This window comes from Bison bison, unplaced genomic scaffold (assembly GCF_000754665.1).
Source record: "Bison bison bison isolate TAMUID 2011002044 unplaced genomic scaffold, Bison_UMD1.0 scf7180017864530, whole genome shotgun sequence".
Classification (NCBI taxonomy): domain Eukaryota; kingdom Metazoa; phylum Chordata; class Mammalia; order Artiodactyla; family Bovidae; genus Bison; species Bison bison.
The window spans coordinates 9,368,185-9,394,486 of record NW_011495080.1 but is presented as its reverse complement, the minus strand read 5'-3'; the positions used below and the strand labels follow the sequence as shown (position 1 = coordinate 9,394,486).

The following is a 26,302-nucleotide window of genomic DNA, read 5'->3' as shown; positions in this document are numbered from 1 at the left end:
GTGTCTCCCAGATCCTCTTTCCTCTGCCCCTTCCTCACTTTCACCCGATCTCGGAATCCCCTCCCTAGACGCAAGTCGACACGGACTCCCCTTCGGTACTTTGCCTCCAGGACACCCTGGCATTAGGGGGTCACAGTGATTTCCGTGATCGCGGGACTCAAGTCTCCTGGCTTTTTACCGGGACAGATCGATTACTGATTAGTTAACGGGGATTTGTTGGTATCAGTCCTCCGATTCACCGTCCTTCAGTCCATTTTGGCATATGCTGAGTAGTTTGCAGTTTTTCGTAGATCCTAACGTCCGCTCTTCCATGGAACTCTTGGAGTGCTTGGCCTTCTTGAAGCTGTTATGTTTCCACCGACGCTCAGTTACGCCAAGTTTTCTCGCTCTCTGGCCCTCATTTCCCGTCTTTTTCCCTCCACCTCTTGCGTCAACTCAGTAGTCCTGAGAGCTCTTCATATCCGTGCTCCCCCTCTCTTTGGCTCTCAGAGCCTGAGGCCGGTAGGAATCTTTGCTATCCTTGTTGTTCCCTCACTACGGATGAGACAACTTTGAAGAGGACAAGTGACTTGCCTAAGGTCACATGGTGGTTTGGGTTGGAGCCAGGACTGGAGCCTAAATGTTCTGATTCCCAGCCCCCTGCTGTTACTGTAAATTCTGCCTGATTATAAATTCTGCCCTCACCCTCTACATCCTTGAATGGTGAATTAAAAACCTTGCAAGTTTCATTAAAAATTAACCCCCGTCATAATTTTGTAATATAAATTCTCTTGATCAATTGTCCCCTCTGTTGGCCTCCCCTCAACATTCCCCGGGATTGGAAACTGACATTTTTTCGTTGTTACCAGAATTTCTGGTTGTGATGGCCACAGGCTTGTAGATTTCCTTTCAGGCCGCAATTCTGACTTTTCCATCTGGTAATATTCTTTATGACACTTTGTCCCAAAGCTCTGCAGCCTTTTATAGTTGTAGAAAGTTTGAAAAACATTCTGTTTTCTTGGCTCATTGTCTGTCACAGGATTGTAATGTTTCTCAGCTTATGCATGAATTAGATTTCAAGATTTTTTGTCCCCCCTGATATTCACATAGTCACTTCTTAGGCAGTATTCTGCTTCCAACTGAGATTCTTAGGCTTTTCAGTAGTGCGTTTCCCACTTATTTATACCTAAAGGGAGAGTCAGAATTTATCAGAAATTGAGTGAGGAGGGAATTTCCAGGGTCCACATAGTTTCACCTCTCTGAAATATTGACCTGACCTATGAAAGCGTTATCCTGAAGTGGCTCCTCTTAAATTAGCTTTGCCATTTGCACTTATCTTCCCTTCACTGTAGGGACAGAGCAGTGCTCGGTGGTCTGGTAGTGGGATGGCCAGCACCGAGTGAATCTCGTCCGAGTTTTGTTCCTTTGCTAAGTCTTGAATTTTTCTTAAAGGCCCCTCTTACTTGTAGAGTGGGAGTGGAAAGGGGCTGACTATATTTTTGCTTCTACAAATGCTGGAAGTTTCCAGGGCATTTGGATTCCAATGGGGTGACCATACCTGTCTGCAGATTACCCCCATGGATACTGAATGTCAACAGTAACTTGTTTATTAAGGCTCGTGTCTTGTGCTGAGTTTTCTTTTTTTGTTATCTCATTTATAGTACTGAACAAGTGGATAGGATCATTGGCTACATTTTTACAGATATGTAATCTGAGGTTTCAAAAGAATAGTTTACCCCAGGACAGGTACTTTTTAATCGGTAATGAGAGGCAGAGCTGGGATTTGAACCCAGACCCTGTTGGCCAAAGCACAGGCTTTTCAAAACATTCGTGGTTAGATGACTCTGACTCCAGGCAATGATTTTAACAGAGGGCAGGGCCAGTGATGCATGGCCACAAAATTGCAGGAAAGTGAAGCTGACAGTAATTGAGCCTAGGAGAGATTAGATGTTACTTCTGTCTTGTCTGGGAGCTGCTGTTGCAGTAAGTGACTTTATTTGGTGCTTATGGTCCTTACCATAAGCAAAGGAATGTGGTGTGGAAGACACATTAGGGTGGGAGCAGGCTTTGAAGAAGGTGTTAAGAGTTGCCTGTACTGCTGTTTTTCTGTTTTCAAGCTGCAAAGGGGTGGGTGGGTGAGTTCCAGGCAGGGATTAGGGGAGGGAAGCCGGGTGAAGTGCAGAGCCACTGGCAGATTTGTGCCAGGCTTCGAAGCCTGTCTGGAATGAAAAATTGACCCCTGGCAAATGGCTGTGTGTGAAGCTCTTCTGCTTAGCGAAGTTGTATTTTCCTGGAGAGTAATTGTTTCCAGTGGTACCAGGAGCTGCTTCGTAAGAACTCTGCAAGGGAAGATGGAGCTCTATGACAGAGGGAGGTGAGGAGGAAATAGTTTGATGACTAGGAAAAGAGTAATTATCAGTGACTGCTTTTCTGCCTTTGGGTTGAGGGGCAGAAACTGACCAACCAGACTTGGGCCTTTCAGGCTGAGCCCTCCAGTTTTGTCTGGACTCAGGCTGAGCTGAAGGTCCGAAGTGGTCTTGGATTGAAGTTTGCTGCAATGAAGAGGAATACTCATTCTTCCTCTTTTGGGTAAAGAATGGGTTATAAGGTGATGGAAGCTGCATGTTTCTTCTGGTCTCTGCCTTGCCATCTTAGGAAGTCCTGTGTTCCTTTTTATAAGGTTGAAGCAGAAAGAACTTGGGACTCAAGTAGTAAAAAAATGTTTGCATTTGACCAATTTTTAAAAATGATGGTAGGGGCTGTGTCTGCTGTTGACAGTAGGAGCCAAGGGACAGAGTTGGTTCTGGAATATATTGGAGGAAGTGGGCAGTGGGTTGACACAATCATTGTGAGGCTCTTCTGTTACTGAGAAAGCAGTGAGGATGATGGAAAAGCTGAAGGTGGATTTATATATTTTTTGAGTTGGGATAAGACTGGCAAGTGTGTGGGCAGGTGAAATATAACCTGGGAAAGTAAATGTCTGTGTCACATCAGATCTTTTCTCGAAACCCTGGAGCATTCTATCTCTGGGTTTCTTGGGTAATTTGCTAGACTTTCTTTAGCTGTCTCAGAATATTGTCAGCCCATGTTAAATAGAGGTTGGGAGAAGTCTCTGGGGGTAGTGAATGTGAAATTCAGTCACCCCACTTAGCAGCTACTTAGAGATGGCAGTTTTCTCTGGTTTTGCTGATCCCATTTATTTCTGTCTTGGGGGACAGAGCCCTTTTTGAAGTCTTTAACTCTCCTATCTTATGTCTGCATGTGTTTTCAAGAAGGAGCGCACAGCAGAGTGAATCTGCTGCAGTTCTTGAATCTTCAGTGCTCATCAGAAGCAGCCATGGCAGCAGCCTATCTCATCCTCTTTATGGTGTGGAAGGCCAAATCCCAATTCCCATTTCACCCCATCCCGTTTGAAAGGGGAAGGAATCCCTCTGTTAATCTTTGGCGTTATGGTTAGAACAATGATCCTCACTAGATGACTTAAGTCCCGGGGCACCTAAAGAAGGAGATGGCTGTAACTTCCTCCCCTAACAGGAATTGTGCTGCCAGGCTATTGGGAATCCGGCTGTAGGCTTTCTGGTGAGGAGGTTAGTGGGAATTTCTCCAGTGTACAGCTTGTAGGAATTGCTCTCTGTAATTTAGATCATTACAGCTAAGTGTTTCTAGATTTCTGAGCTAAGAAGTATGTGTCTTCAGAGCATAGTGAGGACAGAGTAGTAGTCTGCTGATCTGTTCCTTCTTCCTATGTGCGCTTAGCTCAGGCAGACTGTGAAAGAAAAACACCTTTCCTAAGCTACTTAAAATACCCTTATTCTACCACTCAAAGGGACAAGGTAGGTAAATAACAGTATTTTACTAGGGCCATTTGCAAAGATTCCCAGGTGGCTTAGTGGTAAAGAATCTGCCTGCCAATGCATGAGACACAGATTCGATTGCTGGGTTGGGAAGATACCCTGGAGAAGGAAATGGCCACCCACTCCAGTATTCTTGCCTGGGAAATCCCATGGACAGAGGAGCCTGGTGGGCTACAGTCCGTGGTATCACAAACAGTTGGACACAACTTAGTGACTGAGCACACATTTGCAAAGCAGTAGGTGGAATAGGATGGAAGACTTTTCCCTCTAGTCTTAAAATTGTCTACCTCCCAGCAGGTGAGCATGAGTGAGTGAGTGAAAGTCGCTCAGTCATGTCCGACTCTTTGTGACCCCATGGACTGTACAGTCCATGGAATTCTCCAGGCTGGAATCCTGGAGTGGGTAGCCTTTCCCTTCTCCAGGGGATCTTCCCAACCCAAGGATCCAGCCCAGCTGCCGCATTGCAGGTGGATTCTTTACCAGCTGAGCCACAAGGGAAGCCTGCAGGTTAGCATGGTAGCTTTCAATCAAAATTGTAAATAAAAGAGCACTAAATTTTTGGTCTGTCTTAAAGACTTCCTGTCATTTTTCCAGTTTGAAAAAGAAGCATACATTTGGCTCTAGTCATGCTAACAGTGGCCACTGCCATGTACTAATGATAGAGATGATGAGCAATCATATTTCCTTTCTCCAACGAGTTTTATTGATCATCTGTGTCAAGCACTGCCTGTGTATTGGAGAAACAGTGGTGAGAAAGTAAATCATATCCCTGCCCTTCCAGTTTATGGAGGAGACAGACAAGTACATAAGAAATAAGCATATGAGAGCGATTTCCAGTAGGGGGATGGGACTGAGTAGTCGGGAGTAAGGGAAGGGGTGGCTCATTTAGATTGGAGGGCTTCCTTCAGCTGAGGTCTGATGGACATGAAAGAACCAGACACAGAGGAAGAGTTCCTGGCAGAGGGAATAGCGTGTGCAAAGATCGTAGATATCCATTGGTGATTTGATTATCTTCAGAATATTTACAGTAGCTTTTCAATTTCTTGAAGTTCAGTGTTCCACATACATGGTATGGGTTTAACCTGAGCTGTTAATGTACATGTTTTAGGGTAAGAAAAGGCAGAAAGGCAGCAGAGGTGGTGGTGGTTCTGGTCTCCTGGTGAGATAAGTTGTTGTTTCATCACTCAGTCGTGTCTGACTCTTGTGACCACATGGACTGTAGCCTGCCAGGGAAGCCCTGGTCAGATCAGTAGCAGACATTAAGTCTACAGGATAAATATAATTGATAGGAGACTGATTTAAAACAAAATGCTTGCTCTTGGTCATGTTTCTTACAGGGCCACGACCAGGGTTCTTTGACTTCCTACCAGCCAATCGTGTATTCCCGAGGTCACCACCTTTCAGTAAATAGGACCTAGATGAGAAGATAAATGCTAAGAACAGGCTCAACAAGAGTTGCATAGCATCTAGAACCTGATGAAGTTTATGCTTCTGGCATCATTTTATTACTACTTGGAATGTAGTAGCTCTGGCCTCTGGCAACACTTTTAACCTAGCAAGCTTTAGGTAATAGCGATGTTGAAAAGCAGAGTAGCATGCTTCAGAGCTCAAAGTAATGGTCAGGAAGGAAGGGCTCATGCAGGGTTGGGGACTCCTGAGGCTGGGTTGTTCTCAGTGCTGGTAATAAGGAGGCAAATGATTTCCTGCATCTATGCCCAGTTTACTTGGAGAATGAAATTGGGGAAATACGTGAATATTTTAGTTTTCATTTGTTAAGTTCAAAAGAGAAAATTGCCAGGTGTTTGAATGCAGTTAAGGAGTCTCTATTGGAGAAGGAAATGGCAACCCACTCCAGTGTTCTTGCCTGGAGAATCCCAGGGATGGGGGAGCCTGGTGGGCTGCCGTCTATGGGGTTGCACAGAGTCGGATACGACTGAAGCGACATAGCAGCAGCAGCAGCAGCAAGGAGTCTCTGGACTTCCCAGGTGGTGCTCGTGGTAAAGAACCTGCCTGCCACTGCAGGAGATGTAAGAGACTGGGGTTCAATCCCTGGGTCAGGAACATCCCCTGGAGAAGGGCAAGGCAACCCACTCCAGTATTCTTACCTAGAGAATCCCATGGACAGAGGAGCCTGGCGGGCTACAGTCCATAGGGTCGCACAGAGTCGGACATGACTGAAGTGACTTAGCATGCATGCATTTGAGGAGGAACTAAGGCCTGTTGTGAAACTCACTTATCAGCATGGGCCATCAAGCCAGCTGACAGGTATGATTCTAGCAGTGGTTACAGCAGTAGATAGCCTTTGGAATCTGATGTTTAGATTTTATTTCATTTCTTCAAGGAAAAGAATAGCTGAAGATTTTAGGAAATTCTTTGCCTTATCAGGGGCAAGGAATGAAGTAAAGGGATTCAGTTCTTACTGGGCTTATGTAGCTTTTTCTCCTATTTCTTTGGAGATAGATACCTACCCAGGTGTTTGTGTTTTTGTTTGTTTTTTTGGCTGCGCCAGGTTTTAGTTGTGCACACAGGATCTTTTTTTTTTTTTTTAATACTTTATTTATTTATGGTTGTGCTGGGTCTTTCTTTGTTGCTACGCAGGCTTTTCTCTAGTTGTGGAGAGTAGGGGTTACTCTCTAGTTGTTGTGTGCAGGCTTCTCATTTCGGTGGCTTCTCTCGTTATGGAGCACTGGCTGTAGGGCATGTGGGCTTTGTACTTGCAGCACGTGGGATCTGTAGTTGTGGCTTCCAGGCTTTGGAGCACAGGCTCAAAATAGTTGTGGTGCACAGGCTTAGTTGCTCCTCGGCGTGTGGAATCTTCCCAGAGCAGGGATCGAACCTGTGTTTTCTGCATTGGCAGGTGGATTCTTTACCACTGAGCTATCAGGGACAGTCACACACAGGATCTTTAATTGCAGCTGTTAGTCGCTCAGTCCTGTCCGACTGTTTTCGACCCCATGGACTGTAGCCCACCAGGCTACTCTGTCCATGGAATTCTCCAGACAAGAATACTGGATTTCCTTCTCCAGGAGATCTTCCCAACCCAGGGTTTGAACCCAGGCTTCCTGCGTTCCATGCAGATTCTTTACCGTCTGAGCTACCAGGGAAACCCTTAGTTGCAGCATGGGAAATCTTTATTTGCAGCATGTGAGATCTAGTTCCCTGAGCAAGGATGGAACCCCTGGCCCCCTGCATTGGGAGTGTGGAGTCTTAGCTACTAGACCGCAAGGGAAGTCCCAACACCTAGTTTTTTTTGTTTTCGTTTTTTCCCCACCCAGTTTCTGTTGCTGTTCCTCTCTTGGGAGACCGACATATGCTGTGTTCTTAAGGCAGAAATTGATACAGAATCACAGGTTGTGCACATTGATGCAGATGGAGTGCTGTGGGGTTTCACTTACTTTCAGTGAGACTCGGTGTGATAAATTAATGTTATGTTTTTCTCACTTAGCTCTAATATTTAGGGGAATAAAAAGAACAGTGGTTTCAGTTGGCATTTTTTTAAAAATTAGGAAGTTAAGCGACTTACAGGAAAAATAAACCTAATGACAATTTAGATGTTGTTTTTGAGACGTTCAGTCTCTGATATAAACTGGGCTGGCACAAATTTTCTCCATTTATGTGCTTATGGTGACTTTAAGGCTCTCTTTCCCCTCTTTATGAGGTGCTTCAAATTCTCTTTATGTGGGCAGTAGTCTGCTATGGTCTGGTAACACCAACCTCATGTGTAATAAGGGGAATTGAGGAGATTGGGGATCTGTGGTTCAAGTTAATAAAGCCCATATATTGGATTGGCCAAAAAGTTCGTTTGGGTTTCTCATGGCAGTTTACGGATAAACCTGAACAAACTTTTTGGCCAACCCAGTATTAACATTGTCTCTGGAAAGTAGCCTGGTGGAGAAGAGAGGTCATCACCCTGGGATTCAGGGGACACAGTTCTAGGCCAGCTGCTGCTGGTCTCGCTCTGGGCACTGTGGGGTAAGGTAGTACACCTTTCAGGCTTTTTCTTTTTTTCTTAAATGAAGTGGTTGGACTCTGAAGCTCCTTGCAGTCCCCAAAGGCTGCAGTTGTATCAGAAACCCTATATTACATGTCTTTCAGGCATGAATCAAAGCTGAGGAATCTCATACCTTCTGCTAGTCTTCACTTTGAATTGATGCTTACCTTGCGGGAGACATATTTTCTGTTCCCACTGCTTGTTTTATTTTTATTTTCTGAGAAGGTAGTTTAGTCGAAATATGATTTTCTAGTGTGGAAGAGCAGAATTAGAATTTGAATTAGACTAAATGACCAGTTACTGGAGTGGCTGAAGAGTGGGTAGAATTGGACCAGGGAAGTTCCTGGCTTCAGCAGTGGTGTTAGGATAGACTAGTGGGAGTGGTTGCTTGGGACCCAGAGGAATGTGGTTCCAGTCGGTTTTACTAACGCAGTCTCACCTCTGCTTCTGAACAACCTGCCGTTCTCCTGGGGCAGCAGGTCTAGACCTGAGAGAGGTGGGGATGATGAAGGCACTCTGGGAGCATAAACTCTGGGAGAGTTGATCCTGGCCTTTGTCTGAGTGAGTCTGGCGGGAGCTTGGGGCTTGGTCGGGTTCTGAGCTCTGGTTTTCAGGCTCTGAGGCCAAAGCCTCTTCCTTTAGATTATTCTCATTGCCCTGCAGATCTTCCCCACTTCTGTTTAATGTGTAAGTATAGGAATCATCTAAATCTATTCTTGGTAGTTCCTCACAGGGTTTCTTTTCTTTTGAGTTTATTGTTTATTGTAAGCTTTCCTAGATTCTTTTCTGGGAGGAGATTTTGAGAGAGAGAGTTCCTAAGAGCCCAGTGATTTTCTAAACACATCCTTGCCTCAGGACCACCTGGAAGGTCGTTCTGAGCCACTGAATTAGAATCTGCCCATGCGGCCTGGAGATCCATATTTTTAAAAAGCCACTCCTAGGTGGCTTTCTCTCCTAAGAGGGACCCTTTGGGATTGATCCAGGGGCTGGCATTCGAGACCCATTGATCTTATTTAATTCCTGTGCTGTATGTAGTTGAAGGGTCAGGACATAAATGCAAAAGGAGTGTATGCTTTTGGGGCCAGTGCACCGGAATTGTATATGAGGGGAGATAGTAGCTTCTTTTTTTCTTTTTAGCACTTATCTCGATGGCTCCCAGAACACTTTGCATTGCTTTTAATCTGTAGCTCAATATTGGGCTGATGTCCCCAGGAGTCCATTTACAGTGACTCTGAGAGCTTATTCCTAGGTCAGAACTGACAGCTGAGAAGTTGTTTAATGTGCCTGATTTAGGCCATATGCTCATTTTAACACTCATCTGCCACTTTTCCTTCTATTTGCATAGATTCCCCAGATCTTCCTATAATTTGGCACCAGTACCTTGGCACGTTATTACTGTGGAAGTCTTTTGTGTCATCCACAAGCATGAAGAGTCTCTGTTCCTCACTTTCTGCCCTTTTAATCCTACAGAACCACACACGTGGGCTTTTTGATGTGTCTATTTAGATCCATCCTGTTTCTTGTTTATAAGCCCCTTTCTTAACAAGAACACCACCAGTAAAACCCCAAATGATCTCTTTGGTGGTCTTGGTCTTTAGTTTTTATTCCACTGGCTTGCCAAATATGGAGATAAAATTTTCCTATCGTTCTCAAGCCTTTGAAGGCCTGAGGATGAAGGGTCACGTTTGCAGTCCCTTGGTGGCCTTTCCTTCTCTTGACCAGCTTTTCTAGTTCATCCCAGAAATCCTTCCAAATGCTCAGGTGAGTGCCATCCAGTGTTGGTCATTTTACAGTTGTCGATGTTTAAAATTTGGACTTAATGCTTGCTCTTAAGACTCAAACAGTACAGAACTATGTAAAGTTGAATGCAAAAATCTTCCTCCCTCTACCCTCCTTATGAATTTTCTCCCATTCATTCTCATCCCTGTAAGTAAATGTACTTTGCAGTTTTTTTATGCAGATTTATACACCCCCCCATTTTTTTTAAAGAAACAAATGAGGTTATAATCAGTTCTGTAACTTCCTTTTTAAAATTAATTGTCAAAACTACTTTTCAGTGTCATGATTATACGTCTGTCTCATTCTTCAGTGTTTGAGGAGTGTTCCGTGGTTTGGGTGTATTTACTTACCCATTTTTTTCTCTGTTGATATGTCAACATTCTTTGATACATCTCTGTGTTCTTGTGTTAGCATTTCCCTAAGACAGATTCCTGGAGTACACTTCATGTTTTTGGTGGCTGCAGGGGGTCTTTATTTAGACTTTACCTTTTTATATCCTACACGGATCATCTTAGATTTGACTGAGGGCAGAATGCAAGAATACTGGAATAGGTAGCCATTCCCTTCGCCGGGGGATCTTCCCAGGAATCTCACCCAGGTCTCCTGCATTGCCGGCAGATTCTTTACGGTCTGAGCCACCAGGGAAGCCCAGCAATCTCCTTACACTAATTAATCGTTTCACAATTAGTAGTCTACTTCCCCAGTCAGTACCCTTGAAAACCACTGTCTTCCCCCAGTGGAGGGCAGGGTGCAGCCCCTGGGGATCATTAAATCACCATTGTTTAATTGCTTCAAGGCCCCCCAGGGGTTTTAAGGTCTTGAACTTAGAGGAGAATCGGCTCTGAGGGCTCTAGCCTTGTCTACTCTCTCTGGGTTCTAGAAAGCTCCCTCGCTAAGAAGTGTGCCACTGCCCAGCTGCAGATGACAGGAGGAGGTCAGAGGCAAGGTCCTGTGAGAGGCCTGACTTTTTCCCCCTGCAGACTGGTATTAATGCATAGCTCTTCCTCTTTCTTTTTTTCTACTTGGATTAGAAGGTGGGGGTGGTAGTGGTGGTGAATCTGACCACATCCTGCTCGGAGAAACCCAGCCATTTTTTCGACTTGTTCAGAGGCTGAACCGGGGCCAGCTGATTTCAACCCCGGAAAGGGTTTACCTCCAGTTTCCTGGGTGTCAGGTGTGCATGTGCCCCTCGTGTTTTTAGCGTATCCGAACACTGCCTCTACTTTTTTTTAGTTTGAAAATCTTTGGGACAATCAGTTGTCTTTAAAAATTGTCGTATTATTTTAAAAGGAAATGGTTTCACCAATGAAAATGGGAAACCAGTATAACTTGCTAGCTACTGCTTACTAGAAAGCACCTTCAGAAAAACCCCACAATGAAAACAAAATAGCGAGTGTTATTAAATTCTAACTAGGTACAGCATTTTGCAGAAGACTGTGTAACAGGTGGTAGAGATGTGCTGAAGGCTTCCTGCCTCTAAACTGAAACTGCATTTAATGGGAGGGATTGAAAGAGAATTGAAAAGAAGACAAGAGACAGCTCTTATTTACATATGAATATTAAATGTTGGTACACACAGGGATCATATACTACGGAAACCAGTTTTTCTTGTTTTGTTTTTTAAACAAGCCCACACTTTTGAAAACGGACACATAAATTGTCTCTGGAGACAGAACCGAACTGATTTTCTGGGGTGGCTGTGCTCACATCATTAGTGTCACAGACTACTGGCCCCAATACCTTGGGCAAGTCACTGACCCTTTACCTTCCAGCTTTGCCTGTAAATGAGCAGTGCTCGCCTCGTGGGATTCTTGCTGATAAGATGAAAGAAGGCGTTATTCAGACCATTGGCTGGAGTTGTTCCCAGCTCAGACAAGGGCAGAAATGGAACCGACTGAGGCAACATGAGGGCAAGAGTGGCACCCGCCAAGTTTTGTAATGTTGTTATTTAGTTGCTAAGTCGTGTTTGATTCTGTGACCCCGTGGACTGGGCACACCAGGCTCCTCTGTCCTTCACTATCTCCTGGTGTTGCTCAAATTCATGTCCATTGAGTTGGTGATGCTATCTAATCATCTCATCTTCGGCCACCCCCAGTTTGAAAGACTGGCTCTAATTTTAAGATCATATTTTTTCTATTATTATTGGTATTTTTTGACTGAAATGTCCTTTATTTTATAAACAATGTGATGGCATTTGCTTTCTTTCATGTCCTTGGCACAAATAAGAAATGGATAATATATCAGTCCCTAATTTTGGCTTAGCAGAAAGGTGTGCACCAGTAAATGTCTAACCTTCTGAGCTTTGGAGGCATTGTTCATTTAACTGTTAGGAAAGCTTAAACAGATTTAAGTAGTGCCTGGAAAAGTGCAGTTGTGTGTATGAATACTAGGTGGAGTTCAGTGGCAGAGGTGAGGCTAGTCAGGCAGAAATGCATCTGGCAAAATGTTTAACTCCTTTGGCTCCTGCCCTCTCCTCCCCGCGACCCCCTAGCTTCTGGTACTTCAGAAATGGGCTGCATTCCATCTCCACCCCACCCTCCCTTCTAAATGATCAAAACAATATATTTAGGAAAAATTTGCCACTATAATATAAAACATTCCATTTTCTTTGTGCCAACGTGGACTAGGTAATCCAAATTTGTCTGAGCATTTTCTGGTCCTCTTTTGGAGACTGGGAGAGAAGAACCGTGTATGTAGGATCAGCATAAATTTGTAATTTGCAAGGAACAGCGCCTTACCTGGCCTCCCACCTTTGTAAGGACAGGGCAACTTACATCCCAGTTTGCCCGGGGCTGTTGTCTTGGCATGACTGTCAGTAACAGCCTACTTTCACTCTCACAGTGTCCCAATTTGAGTGATAAAACGTATGTTTAGTGGATTTGGTTAAGAAGGGTCAAGTCTGGGGGAAATACTGGGTTGGCATAGTTCAGAGAGGACAGAATAAACTGAGGGGAGATGGTTCCATAAATCGCTGGGATGATGGCCTAAGGTGTGGGGTGTCTCCAGGCTTCTTTGAAGCACAGGCAGCTTCGGTTTGAGACCAGGCTTTGCACCTGATTCTGGGTAAAGCTTTTTAGGCTGTTGAGATATTAGGTGTCTGTCTCATTGAAATGCTGTTTAATAGAGGCAGGTAACCATGTTTTATGGTGGAAGGGGGAACTCATGAAGTGAAACACTGAAGCTTTTCTTGGAGAATGGATGGGTTGGAAAAATCAGATGTCATATTTCAGGTCAGTTTCTTTGCTTTAAACCTCTTTTCTGTGGAGATGGTGAAAGTGACAAGTCTTGACAGAGGCAGAGAAATAAAACGGGGGAGATAAAAGACAGCTGAAATGAGTAGGTCCAGGTGGGTATACTCAGATGTTCCTGAAGGCAGCTGCAAGCAACCTGCAGTCAAGGTACCAGTTGAAGGCAACGTGCCTAAAGGCCTGTTGGAAGTTTGTGGTAGAGAAAGGAATGAGAAGCGAGATGTTTAAGTCTGTTTCCAGTCTCTAGAATGCAATGCTACAAACTTTTAAACTAGGAATTCTGTGCTAGGAGAGGGCATTGCTTTATATACAGCCTTTAATACCAGGGGCATTTTTATTTTTGGCAACCACCCAAAACAGTGACTTACTTTGCCAAATGTAATTTATCTGCTTACCTAATAGGACTGTCCCAGGTCTTCATGGAAAGTAGGGCATTTCTTCCTTCCGTTCCTTTCCCCTGTGTGTAGGTGAATGAGAGGGGAGACCTGGGTCCTGGGGCCCCGCTGAGCTCTATTATTCTAGGTGCAGTAATTGCTTGTGTTATTACTCCTGGCAGGTGAGCCCTTTCGAAGCCCAGAAGCCAGGAGGCTTGCCTCTGTTACTTAAAAGCCGAGTTATCTTATTAAACTCCTCTCTTATGAGAGCTTTAGACTCTCCCGAGACCTCCCGCAGGCTCTCCATGGGGTCCAGGCCTGGCTCCCGGTTCAGCCCTCCTGCCCACATGTTAGTCATCTCCCTGCCAGCAAGTCACACAGCCAGGCGGCTAGGCTGCTGGCTAGGCTGCTCGGCTTCCATTGAATTCTTTGTCGTCCCCGGATTGGTGCTCCTAATGAGCATACCTCCCTTACTCTCATGTTGTAAGAAAATGTGCTTCTTTGATTATCAACAGGAGAAGCAGAAAACCAGTGTAGAGAGAACAGTAAACTTGCGACTCAGATTATCTGAGTAACAACAGGGAAAATTGGGTTTTTGAAAGGAATTGATAGCACAGGGCTAAACAGTAAAGATGCCCCAGGAGTCTGAGCTGTCCAGCAACTTGCTCGTGAAATTTCTGTGCTTTATGTGTGAAAGACGTTCATTTATTTGGTAATACATTGGAAAGAGTGTGCACTGCCCCCTCCCGCCCTCAGAAAAATAGGGTGAAAGGAATCACAGAGTTTGGCTTTAGTGACAGTGTAGGGTAAGTAAAATATTACCACATTCTTTTTTTTGGCCTTGCTGTGTAGCTTGCGGTATCTTAGTTTGCTGGCTAGGGATCAAACTCATGCTCCCTGCATTGGAAGCACAGAATCTTAACACCGGATGGCCAGGGACATCTCTATTATTGGTATTTTCAATGAAAATGGAGGGACAGTCTCTCCTGGGCAGTAATTGTAAGTAAATTCCAGATCGTGGCCAAATGGCCTTCTGTTTCACTTCTTGAAGAGGTGTGCAAATCTGTGCATTATGGTGGAGGATGGGGTGGGCTGGGGCCCCAGCATATAGTGGGGAAGGAAGGACTCCTTGTCTTGTAATCTTCAGCTGTGTTAGGTGATAAGGGACTTCATCACACACTCAGACGGATTTTAATAGTAAGGAGAATTCTAGGATGGAACATTAATTTAGCAAAAAAGGACTCTGGTAGATTTGTGACATCCATTTCTTTATTTTGACATCTCAAATTGACTATCAACATTTCAAATAGGAAAAGTTTCCAGAGAAATTTGGACAATAAAATGGGAAAATTAACACCTTTCATGGGTAGCATAGAAGTTACCTGACTTCCCCAAGTTCTACAGCCAGCCCTGCACATAAGCCAAAATAAATGTATTAGCTATTCTTATGAAATGGTTCATTCTGAACAGTATTGGGTATTATGCTCGATAACCTAGCATCCCTGTTGCTGTCAGTTGTAAGAAAAAAATGCACGTGGCTTTATGGAAGTAAAACCCAAGGAGCAGTAAAGGCAATAATCTTTATTTCTCTAGGATGTTGCAAGAACTCTGATGTTCATTCATTTAGCTGTATCTGGCGCAGGTCTCTTGCCCCCGTTTTAATCATGGGATTGTGGTTTGCTAGTTTATATACTGTACTTATTGCTCAGTGATGGCAGTGCTGTGAGGAGGAGAAAGAAGAGATGACATCAGCTATGGCCATTGAGGCTGGGAAAGCAGTAGCTGTGCCCTCTCCTGTTTATTCATTCATTCATTCATTCGGCTGTGCCAGGTCTTAGTTGCTGCCCTTGGGGTCTTCAATCTTTTTGCAGCATGTGGAATCTTCTTGTTGTGGTATGTGGGATCTAGTTCCCCAGCCAGGGATTGAACCTGTGCCCCCTGCACTGGGAGCTCAGAGTCTTTGCTTCTGGACTTCCAAGGAAGCCCCTCTCCTTTCTGAATCAGGAATCATGGCTACACTTCTCTCCTTCTTCTGAGCACTGGAGTTGAGGAGAAGCAAAGAGAGCAAAAAGGTGGGGCAGGCTGGACGCAGAGAGCCTGTTAACTGAGTAGTGCCTGGAATGCACCCTCTCACCTAGCAACCCGAGTTTCACCTCCGTTCATCTCTGTGGGTGGCAGGAAAGGTCTTTGTCATCAGAACACTTTTTCTTGAGCTTCCTTCACAGAAGACTTGTCTTTGGGGAGTTGCCTCCCATACCAGCAGTGCCAGCACATGGATTCAAAAGAAATAAGACCTTCAACCTTCGTCTCACATTTTCATAGCAGTTCTGAAACGCAGAGTTGGGCGGGTATGTAAAGTGTATCTGAACCAAAAAAGGCATTGGTGATTTGAAACCCATGAGTAGGCTAAGGCCAGTGACCCTAGAAGTGTGTAATGAAGCATTTACGAAAACAATTGGTGACTTTTTAAAGTGCTTTAAAATTTCTCATAGTCACAAACCAAATCTTTGGACTAGGGTTCCAGTCTGCTATTGTTTGGTAAATGGTGTTACAGACTGCGATGTAGAAAATATTCAGAAGACATATCCTTGGAATTTTTAGCCCCATTCATGACAGGCACATGAATATTTCTAATACTTGTTGCACAAACAGTGCTTAGAACAGATCTTTACATCAAAGTCATAGAATCTAGAATTTGCTGTTTTCAGTGGCTGCATTGTGTTCTAACGGGGGGGTCTGCCTGGGGAAGTGGAGTGGATTCTCAGCCCCTTGGACAGCGCCGGGAGCTGCCTTGATGGTTTTTGTCTTCTTCACTGAGCACTTGCTACCCTGTCAGTGTGTTGTTTGCCTCTGCTAATATTTCTCTGTGAGCTGCTTCTCTGGAGATGAAGTGAAAACATGTTACTCTCACTGCCATCAGCTTAGGCACTTAGATATGTTTTTGTTACCCTGGTATTTGGATATTGGCTTTGGGATGTAAGCCTATCAAGAGATTTTTGTCTGTTAAACAAGAATAAATAAAAGAACCATTGAGAAGATAATCCTAGAAGAGATGACAACATTGGTTCGTAGTATCTCTTTGCAACAAGTAGGAAAAGACTGAAGAAAGTGGGAGGACAATTGAATGTTAATTGGGAGATTTCTCAATGTGGTCTTGGATATAGATTTGAGTGGTTTCTGTTGACAATAGACCTGTTAGCTCACAGGAAATAATCGAGTGGTTGGAAATGAGTTAGGTAAAACATTCTGAAAGGTGATAACAAGGGAAATTTGACATCTCATAATAAGAGGGCTGATGAAGAAAGCGGGTTGTTATCCCGGAGGAAACACGAATTTTCTTAGGGGAGAATGAAATAATGCTGAAGACTGCTGGAGTAGCCTGAGAGAGGGCAGAGAGAGAAGCGTGGACTAAGTATTGAACACTGAGAGGGGAGAATCTTTGAACGGAGGAGTAGGTGAGGACATGCTTGCCTGTAGGTCTTCCAGGGCATGGAGTGGGGGTGGTTCCCTGGAGGGCCTTGGAGAACTTTTGGTCTACCTGTTGTCATTTGGCAGAGAAACAGGAAAAACACTCTTGAGTGCTGTGCATGCTTTCAAGAGCTTGGCTCTCATTAGCTTCAACAGAAATCCACTAAGCTATGAGCTGCTTAAGGACAAGGACTGTGTTTTAATTGTTTTTGTCCCTTCTTTCCAAAGTCTAGCACTTGATACTTGTGCTTGATACATACTGGGACCATTCATTTATTCAGGAAAAAACACTTACTGAATGCTTACTTTGTCTCTGGTCTTGTTCTGGGCTCCAGGGCTACTGTGGTGAACAAGATAGATGGAGTCCTTGCCCAGAGAGAGCTTGCACAGAGGAGTGGAAAACTGCTACTGAACAATTCATTATGCTATTTAATGTGGTGGTGAATTCTATGGGAGAGAAATACAGAGGCTCAGAGCATATACAAGCATCTAGCTGACATCGTCTGGGGAAGGCCTCTCTGAATAAAAAGTTTAAGCCAAATTTGCTGGAGGACCTGTCTGAGCCAGGCAGATTCCCCAGGCAGAGTGGAGAATAAAGGGGTGGTGGTGGTGGATTAACCTTGTGCGAACCCATCACCCAAGGATCTTGTTAAAACAGATTCTGAATCAGGAGGTTCAGGTAGGGTCTGAGCCTGCGGTATCAACAAGCTCTCAGGTGATTGCTGGTCTGTGAGTGCCTTCAGGAGCCTTCTGTGCATCTTCTTTCTCCCCCTTCATTGTTACAGTTGAAAGATGATGGGATTCAGCTGGGTCAGCATCCTCCCCTCCCCAAGCCCCCCACTCCCCCTGATCTGTAGCCATGTTGGCTGCAGTGATGTAACTTTTCAGTATACTCAAAGCATAGTTGATTAGCTGTAGAGACTTATTGTTCCTGCCCTATCCCTGTGCTGGCTGAAAGTACTCCTCTACTCCCCTGGCATCTCAATCCTGATAGCCTGCATTGTAGAGAAGGCCAGAGGTGTGGCGGGCAGGAGGAGGAAATTAGGATTTGGTAAGGACAAGAGAAAATAAAATCTAAACTCAGGATCTGGTGTCTTGCAAATTAACACATTTCTCTTGGTATTTCTCAAAACATCTTTCCCTGTGTTTCTAGGCTAGAGAGAGGGACCCAGGCATCGTTTTTGACAATCAGATTCTTTTTTGATAATAAAGAAGGCCAACTCCCTGGGGAAAGAGATTACCATCAAGATTACAAGATTTTAAACCAAAAATACTTTGACCACCTGATGCGAATACCCAGCTCATTGGAAAAGACCCCGATGCTGGGAAAGATTGAGGGCAGGAGAAGAAGGGGGTGACAGAGGGTGAGATGGTTGCATGACATCACTTACTGACTGAGCAACAAACCAAAAATATGTATGGTGCTCTTGCCTCTGAGAGAATGTTCATAGTTACTCTAATTCTGAATGTTCACACATTGTATCTCAAAACTTTTGAGACGTTAGGGGGTTTTCAGCTTTTCTGAATGTAAAACCTAATTAGATCACACATGCAGGTTTTTCAAATCCCCACTGGATAAACTTACACTGGAAGGAAAAGGGCGTCTTCCTAAAATTCAAGATCCTTCTTGGGGGCCATAGCCTTTTTGAACTGTGTGCTCAGAGGTTGGAATTCTGTGATTGGAACATGTCTAGCATTGTATTTCATTTGGGAGAGAAACATGAAGCGATGATGAATGGATCATGGGAAGATACTGTCCTTGCAACAAAATAATAGTTTTGTCACTGAACTGAACTTGGGTCTGCTTTACACACGGCAAAGCCAGTTTACTGACACTGGGTTGTGGTGAAGTACAGTGTTTATTGGGCTTCCCTGGTGGCTCAGAGGTTAACGCGTCTGCCTGGAATGCGGGAGGCCTGGGTTCGATCCCTGGGTCAGGAAGATCCTCTGGAGAAGGAAATGGCAACCCACTCCAGTACTCTTGCCTGGAGAATCCCATGAAGGGTGGAGCCTGGTGGGCTACAGTCCATGGGGTTGCAAAGAGTCAGACACGACTGACTTCACTTTCACTTTCACAGTGTTTATTTGTTGGGTGCCAAACAAGATTGCTTGTGCTCAAAACACCTGAATTCTTTGATGGCTGCCAGGAAATGAATTTTTTTTTAATTGGAGTATATTTGGTTTACAGCATTGTATTGTTTTCAGGTGTAGAGTGAAGTGAATCTGTTACATTGATGGATACATCCACTCTTTGGATTCTTTTCCCATATAGGCTGTTACAGAGTATTGAATAGAGTTCCCTGTACTCTACAGTAGGTCCTTAATAGTTACCTATTTTATGTATAGTAGTGTTTATCTGAACCCACTCCAGTGTTCTTGCCTGGAGAATCCCAGGGATTGGGGAGCCTGGTGGGCTGCCATCTATGGCATCGCACAGAGTTGGACACGACTGAAGCGACTTAGCAGCAGCAGTGTGTATCTGTCAATCCCAATCCCTCCCTCATTTGGGGTGAGGGCTCATGGCCTATGACTTTCTTCTAATTGATTGGTGGTGAGGTAACAGGGTGATGTGAGTCTCGACCATTGACCCTCTGGTGACAGTCTACAGCCTGTAGTCACCATACTTGACCCGAGTAAGGGTCTTAGCTTCTGCAGAACTACTCAGAGATAAGTGTTGGGTGTATCACTTTTATGTTCAGATGATCACTTTTATTTTCTTCTTCTTGTTCAGTCGCTCAGTCTTGTCCGACTCTTTGTGACTCCGTGAACTGCAGCACTCCAGGCTTCCCTGTCCTTCAGAGACACAGCACATGTTTGTATATATTATCCCTGGAGGAGGAACTAGAACTCTGTTTTATCACTGAACTGTTGCCGTTACTTTTCCTACTTAACACTTTTTTTCGTTTCTGCACCCCCTCACTTCCCTAATGGGTAACTGCTGGTGCCTGCTGTTTGGAACTCTGGAAGGCCTAGGAGACTGCTTTTGTGAAGGCCGTACAGAGTCCTGCTCAGTTTCAGTTTGACTTTCATTCTGTAAGTTGTGTGTGCAGAGGGAGTGGAGCAAGAGCGATTTTCAGAACCACCAAGGAGATCCAGTTCTCTCTGGTCATTGAGACTCTAAAGTGGCCGGTAGTATGGTTTCCACTTTTGAAAAAGGTGTTGCAATTTTAATTTAACATAATCTCAAAAAAGTTGTAAGAACAGTGCAAGTGACTCTTGTGGCCCTTTCACCCTGGTTGCCATATCCTCTTTGTATTTATAACATACAGTCATCATTCATGGTAGTTGTGTTCTATTAGGGATTTCTGCAGTGGCTCAGTGGTAAAGAATCTGCCTGCAATGCAGGAGCTCAGGAGAGGGTTCAACCCCTGTGTCAGGAAGATCCTCTGGAGGAGGGCACAACAACCCACTCCAGTATTCTTGCCTGGAGAATCCCGTGGACAGAGGACCCTGCCAGGCTACAGTCCATGGGTCTCAAAGAGTCGGACACGACTGAGGTGACTTAGCATGCACGCACATGTGCATGTTGCATCAAGTCACAAGTACTAAATTAGTGAATTTCGAACCATTGCTTCTGTGGGAAATACTGAGTTAGTTCCTATGAGCCTCTGGTCACTACATTTTCATCAAGTGATAGATACATGATCTTGTGTTGGGCTTCCCTGATAGCTCAGTTGGTAAAGAATCTGCCTGCAATGGAAGAGACCCTGGTTTGATTCCTGGGTTGGGAAGATCCCCTGGAGAAGGGATAGGCTACCCACTCCAGTATTCTTGGGCTTCCCTTGTGGCTCAGCTGGTAAAGAATCTGCCTGCAGTATGGGAGACCTGAGTTCGATCTCTGGGTTAGGAAGATCCCCTGGAGAAGGGAAAGGCTACCCACTCCAGGATTCTGGCCTGGAGAATTCCATGGACTGTATCGTCCATGGGGTTGCAAAGAGTTGGACACAACTGAGCGACTTTCACTTTCACTTTTATTGTATTGTATGCTTCTGTTTAAAGTCCTCTTACTTAATATGTAGGGTTGATTCATTAACACTGACTATATGAGCAACAACACTGTGACTTGTGCCTGAACGAAAATTGTCTAATATTTTCTCTGTGAGGCACATCACAACAGCTTTCTTTGTGCCTAGGGAGACTTCAGGACCCTGATGCCTGTGAGCCATTTTAAACAGCAAGATCACCACGCAAAAGCCCTGATGACTGCAGTAATTTTCCTTTAGCTTTAACAGTCTGAGTACTTGACCCTAAACATTTGGTTGAGGGGTCAAAGTCCTGTGATGCTCAGATGATCACTTTTATGTTCTTCTTGTTCAGTCTCTCAGTTGTGTCCGACTCTTTGTGACTCCATGGACTGCAGCACACCAGGCTTCCCTGTCCTTCACCATCTCCCGTGCTTAGTCGCTCAGTCGTGTCTGACTCTTTGCGACCCCATGGACTGTATCCCGCAAGGCTCCTCTGTCCATGGGGATACTCCAGGCAAGAATACCGGAGCGGGTTGCCATGCCCTCCTCCAGGGGATCTTCCCAATCCAGGGATCAAACCCAGGTCTCCCACATTGCAGGTGGCTTCTTAACTGTCTGAGCCACCACGGAGCTCACCATCTCCGAGTTTTCTCAAACTCATTCCATTGAGTCTGTGATGTCATCTAACCATCTCATCCTCTGTTGCCCCCTTCTCCTCCTGCCCTTGATCTTTCCCAGCATCAAGGTCTTTTCCAATGAATCTGTTCTTTGCATCAGGTGGCCAGAGTATTGGAGCTTGGAGTCAGTTAATTTTTGGTTCTTCCTTTGCTTATTTTCACACGTGATGGTTACTCTGAAAAACTTGACAGCTGGAATGAATTTTTTGGGAATGACACTTTGCCTCTGCCTGCCACATAGTTCCTGCTGAGTTCTGATTTCTGAGTGATTCTGGTTCCTCGAGCACAGTGGAGCTCAGCGTAGGTGGTGAGGACTTGGCTCTGTAAAGGATCATTGTGGGGTTTCTGGCTTCTAGGAACCTGAGCCAGTTCCTTCCTGGTGAGGCTTTCTTTGTGCAAGTTACAGGCTTGGTGTTTTGCATGTATCACCACTTTTTTGATGCATAATTCTCATAGCAAATGTTTAGTATTTGTGGTTTATTAGAAAGTACACTGGGAAAGGTTGTGTTCTAGTCCTGATGTACTACAGTTTTTTCATCTGTAAAATGAGTGCCTGCCATGCAGAGCATTGTAAGGGTGTAGAGGGGTGGACAGTAGAGAGGGAAGGGAAGAGAGACCACTGTGCCCTTATTTCTTGAGTATCTGCTAGGTGTCAGCTGCTGTAAGGCATCTCAGTAACACAACCTGCAGAGAAGGTGGTGGTATTGTCCTCACATACAGATGAGGGATTATCACAGTGTTTTACTTAAGACTGTCTGATTTCACAGTCATGGTCATGTGAGGCTGTAATTGTTAAGAGAGCTTTTTCACGTTTGAAGCTCACTGTGGCTCAGTGGTGGAGAAGGAAATGGCAACCCACTCCAGTGTTCTTGCCTGGAGAATCCCATGGACAGGGAAGCCTGGTAGGCTGCAGTCCATGGGGTTGCACAGAGTCGGACACGACTGAAGCGACATGGCGGTGGTGGCTCAGTGGTTAAAAAAAAAAAAAAAAAACCCATCTGCCAATGCAGGAGACACAGGTTCGATCCCTGGGTCAAGAAGATCCCCTTGGAGAAGGAAATGGCAGCCCACTCCAGTATCCTTGCCTGGGAAATCCCATGGACAGAGGAGCCTGGCAGACTACAGTCCCTGGGGTCTCAGAGTCGGACATGACTTCGTAACTAAACAACAATAACAATAGACTTAAGATATGATATTTATTTATGATAATCTTTGAGGACAAGAGGTTCAGAAATCACTTCACTAGAGAGTGAGAATCTTGGGTAATAAAGGAGAGGAGTGAGATCATAGGTCATTTCTCTAATTCCTTCTGGTTGAATTCAGTGGTGGGAGAATTTACATGAATTTGGTGTTTACTTTTAAATCCCAGGAGGAAATGGTTCTTTTTCTATGGTACATTTATTTTTTTCCAATCTTTACTTCAGACCACACTTTGAGCCATTTCATTTCTTTCTTTTTTCAAAAAATTCTGTCCATGCGAAGTAGCTTGCAGGATCTCAGATCCCCCCGCAGGAATTGAACTTGAGCTGCAGCAGTGAAACCACTGAATTCTAACCACTAGACCACCAGAAAACTCCTGAACCGTTTCTTATCTCAATAATATTGACTTATTTGGTCTTTTGGCCAACTTCTGTGCCAAGGGCTTTATTCCCTTGTTTAAGTTTCATGAAACCTCTCATGGATGTTCTGATATACTTATCAATGAGGAAATTGAGGCTAATAGAGCCAGTGAACTTTCAAAAATCACCACTGACATGGATTTGATACTGAAACTGAATTCTTTTGCTGCTTACCACTGCCCCTTCTCTGATTATAAAGATGAGCAGCCTGTGTAACTTGAAGCGGTCGTCCAGAATTTATTTTTGCTGAGCACGTAACGTTTAGACTACCATAAAACTAGTTTTCATCTCACTCCCTGTCATAATGTTTTGTGTCAGAGGCTGGCAGGCTGACTGTGTGAAGGGCCAGGTAGTAAATACTTTAGCCTTTGCAGGCCATACGGACTCTGTAGCAACTACTCAGCTCTGGCGTTTCAGTGTGAAAGCAAGCAGATAGACAATTACATAAATGAATGAACGTGGCCATGTTCCAATAAAACTTTATTTATGGATGCTGAAATTTGAATTTTATACTCTCTTCATGTGTTACATAATATCTTTTTGATTCTTCTTTTTTTTTTAAAGCCACTTAAAAATGTAAAAACCATTTTTAGCTCGTGGGTTGTACAGGAACAGGTGGTAGGGCGGAATTGGCCAGTGGGCTGTAGTTTGCCGAGCCTGCTTTTTCTCATTCTAAAGTTTGCTTCCTTTGTGTCTCTTTTTGGGTGTTTTGTAAAATTGGGACTGTAAGCCTGCTTTCCCTGCATATGGCAATGTTTAATAAGTGTTGGTTTGGTTTGGGGCAGCCAGCTCATGGAAGCTTTGCTGGCTTACTGACAGTTCCTGACACCTGCTTGGCTGGCACACAGAAATGGAGATTTTTAACTGAGGAAAAGATTTAATCAGTAGGTCATCTCACCTACCGTTTTAACAGATAGCAGCTCCTCAGATGCTTGTTCCTACATGTGACACAGTGGAACATCAGAATCGGACACTTCAGTCTAGTCTTTGCCCTGCCATTAATTTCATTTTAAGCAAAAGTCAACTTTACCTGTTTCACATACAGATTTTTCGTCTGTACAATAAAAGGGCCTTGTTGAGATGCTCTCGCTTAGCTGCACTCTTGTTAGAGTCCCCTTTGAGATTTGAACTTGTTTCTTTCCAAACTGAGGTCCATTTCTTGGTATAGCTGGCCCTGGAGCAGCCGTTTATGATTGTCTCTCCTGAATGAGTTAGTGCACCCAGCGCAAGTGAATGGGCTGCCACATGGCCTTGGGCTCCCGGGTCATTGTGCCGGGCCCCTCTCATTTAGGTTTGCCTCTGGCTCTTGCCAGAAAAAAGAAAGAACCTGGCCATGTTGGCATGTGTGCTTGGAAAGACCTCCCAGGTCACAGGGCTTACAGTCCTCTGGGATTGCTTGCTCCTTGTCCAAATGACTTTTTAATTTTCAAGAAAGAGAGGCAATAGCTCTGGTTGCCAGGAAGCTTTTTCCTGATACACTTTTTGAGATTTTTCTCCAAGTTAGTTTTTTTTTTTTAAGTTCTACACTTGCCTTAATTCCATTTCTTTATATGTTTTTTGCTTCATTAACAATTACACCACAATTCTTCCCCATCCCCTGAAGGCATTTTTGGGTGGAGAGGGCACCTTGTCTGGAGAAGAGTCACTGGCCTGCTCCTTTGTCCTCTGAGCAGCCTCTGGGTGGTGGCATTGGCAAGCTTCCAGATGGCACTATGGACTGTTTAGTTCAGTGACCTTCTTGGTTCTTCTTTCTGTGCCACAGAGGGAAGGAGTTCATTCTACTTATCTCGAAGAAAAAACTTGTATTGTTTTTGGTCATCTTTCTCCTTTTTTGGGCTTTGTAGATTTCACTGAAGTTTGGCTTCTTTCCTGTGACTTCTACCTTGTTATTTCTCAAGGATTTGAAAGTTTACAGTTGCCCTTCACTCTGTTGGGAGTCACCATGCCTGACTTCTGGGTCTGAGTCAGCTGCCTGTTGGTGTTGTTCAGCTAAGGGTCTAATCTTCCTGCAAGATATGGAAATACCCCTTTGGTGAAAGAGACATTTTATGTTGTATTAATGCACATCCGTATTGGACCTTAGCAGTTATTTTAATTGAAATAAATATGAAAGTGAAAGTCACTTAGTTGTCTCTGACTCTTTGTGACCCCATGGACTATACAGTCCATGGAATTCTCCAAGCCAGAACACTGGAGTGGGTAAACGTTCCCTTCTCCAGGGAATCTTCCCAACCCAGGGATCGAACCCAGGTCCCCCACATTGCAGGTGGATTCTTTACCAGCTGAGCCACAAGGGAAGCCCAAGAATATTGGAGTGAGCAGCCTATCTCTCTACAGGGGATCTTCCCGACCCAGGAATTGAACAGGGGTCTCCTGCATTGCAGGAGGATTCTTTACCAGCTGAGCTACCAGGGAAGCCCAAATAAATGTACATACCCTAAAATTATTCACAAGACTGTTAGAATTGTCTAATTCTAGAACATTTTTCATTGGTACTCAGAAGGAAAAGAAACCCTGGACTCACTAGCAGTCACTCCCTTTTTCTTCCTCCAGCCCTTGAGAACCCTTCATCTACTTCTATCTCTATGGATTTGCCTCTTCTGAACACTTCATGTGAATAGAATTATTCAGTGTGTGGCTTTTTTGTCTTGACTTCTTTCACTTAGCGTGTTTTCAAGATTTATCCATGTTGTAGCATCAATCACTACCTTATTTCTTTTTTATTTCTGAATAATATCCATTTCACAGATATACCACATTTTGCTTATTCATTCTTCACTTGATGGACATTGGATTGTTTCTGCTCCTTTTGGCTCTTATGAATATGTTGCCATGAACAGTTGTGTACAAGATATTGTGTGGATGTATGTTTTATTTTTCTTGGGCATGTACCTAGCAGTGGAATTGCTGGGTCACAGGATAATTCTTTGTTTGACTTTTGAGGGACTGCTAGAGTGTTTTCCAAAGTGACTGCATCACAAACAGTGTATCAGGGTTCTAATTTTTCCACATTCTTGTCACCACTTGCTTTTGTCTGTCTTATTGATTATAGCCACCTTAGTGACTATGAACGGAGAAGGCAATGGCAACCCACTCCAGACTCTTGCCTGGAAAATCCTATGGACGGGGGGGCCTGGTAGGCTGCAGTCCATGGGGTCGCTAGGAGTCGGACACGACTGAGCGACTTCACTTTCACTTTTCACTTTCATGCATTGGAGAAGGAAATGGCAACCCACTCCAGTGTTCTTGCCTGGAGAATCCCAGGGATGGGGAGCCTGGTGGGCTGCCGTCTACGGGGTCGCACAGAGTTGGATACGACTGAATCGACTTAGCAGCAGCAGCAGTGAC

At 44.4% G+C, this 26,302-nt stretch overlaps 1 protein-coding gene across 1 annotated transcript in view; it reads left to right on the top strand.

Annotated features, from left to right (window-relative positions):
* The window catches only part of SND1 (staphylococcal nuclease and tudor domain containing 1), a 421,950-nt gene that overhangs the window by 583 nt on the left and 395,065 nt on the right, over positions 1-26,302 (top strand). The gene's annotated exons all lie outside the window — the stretch shown is intronic.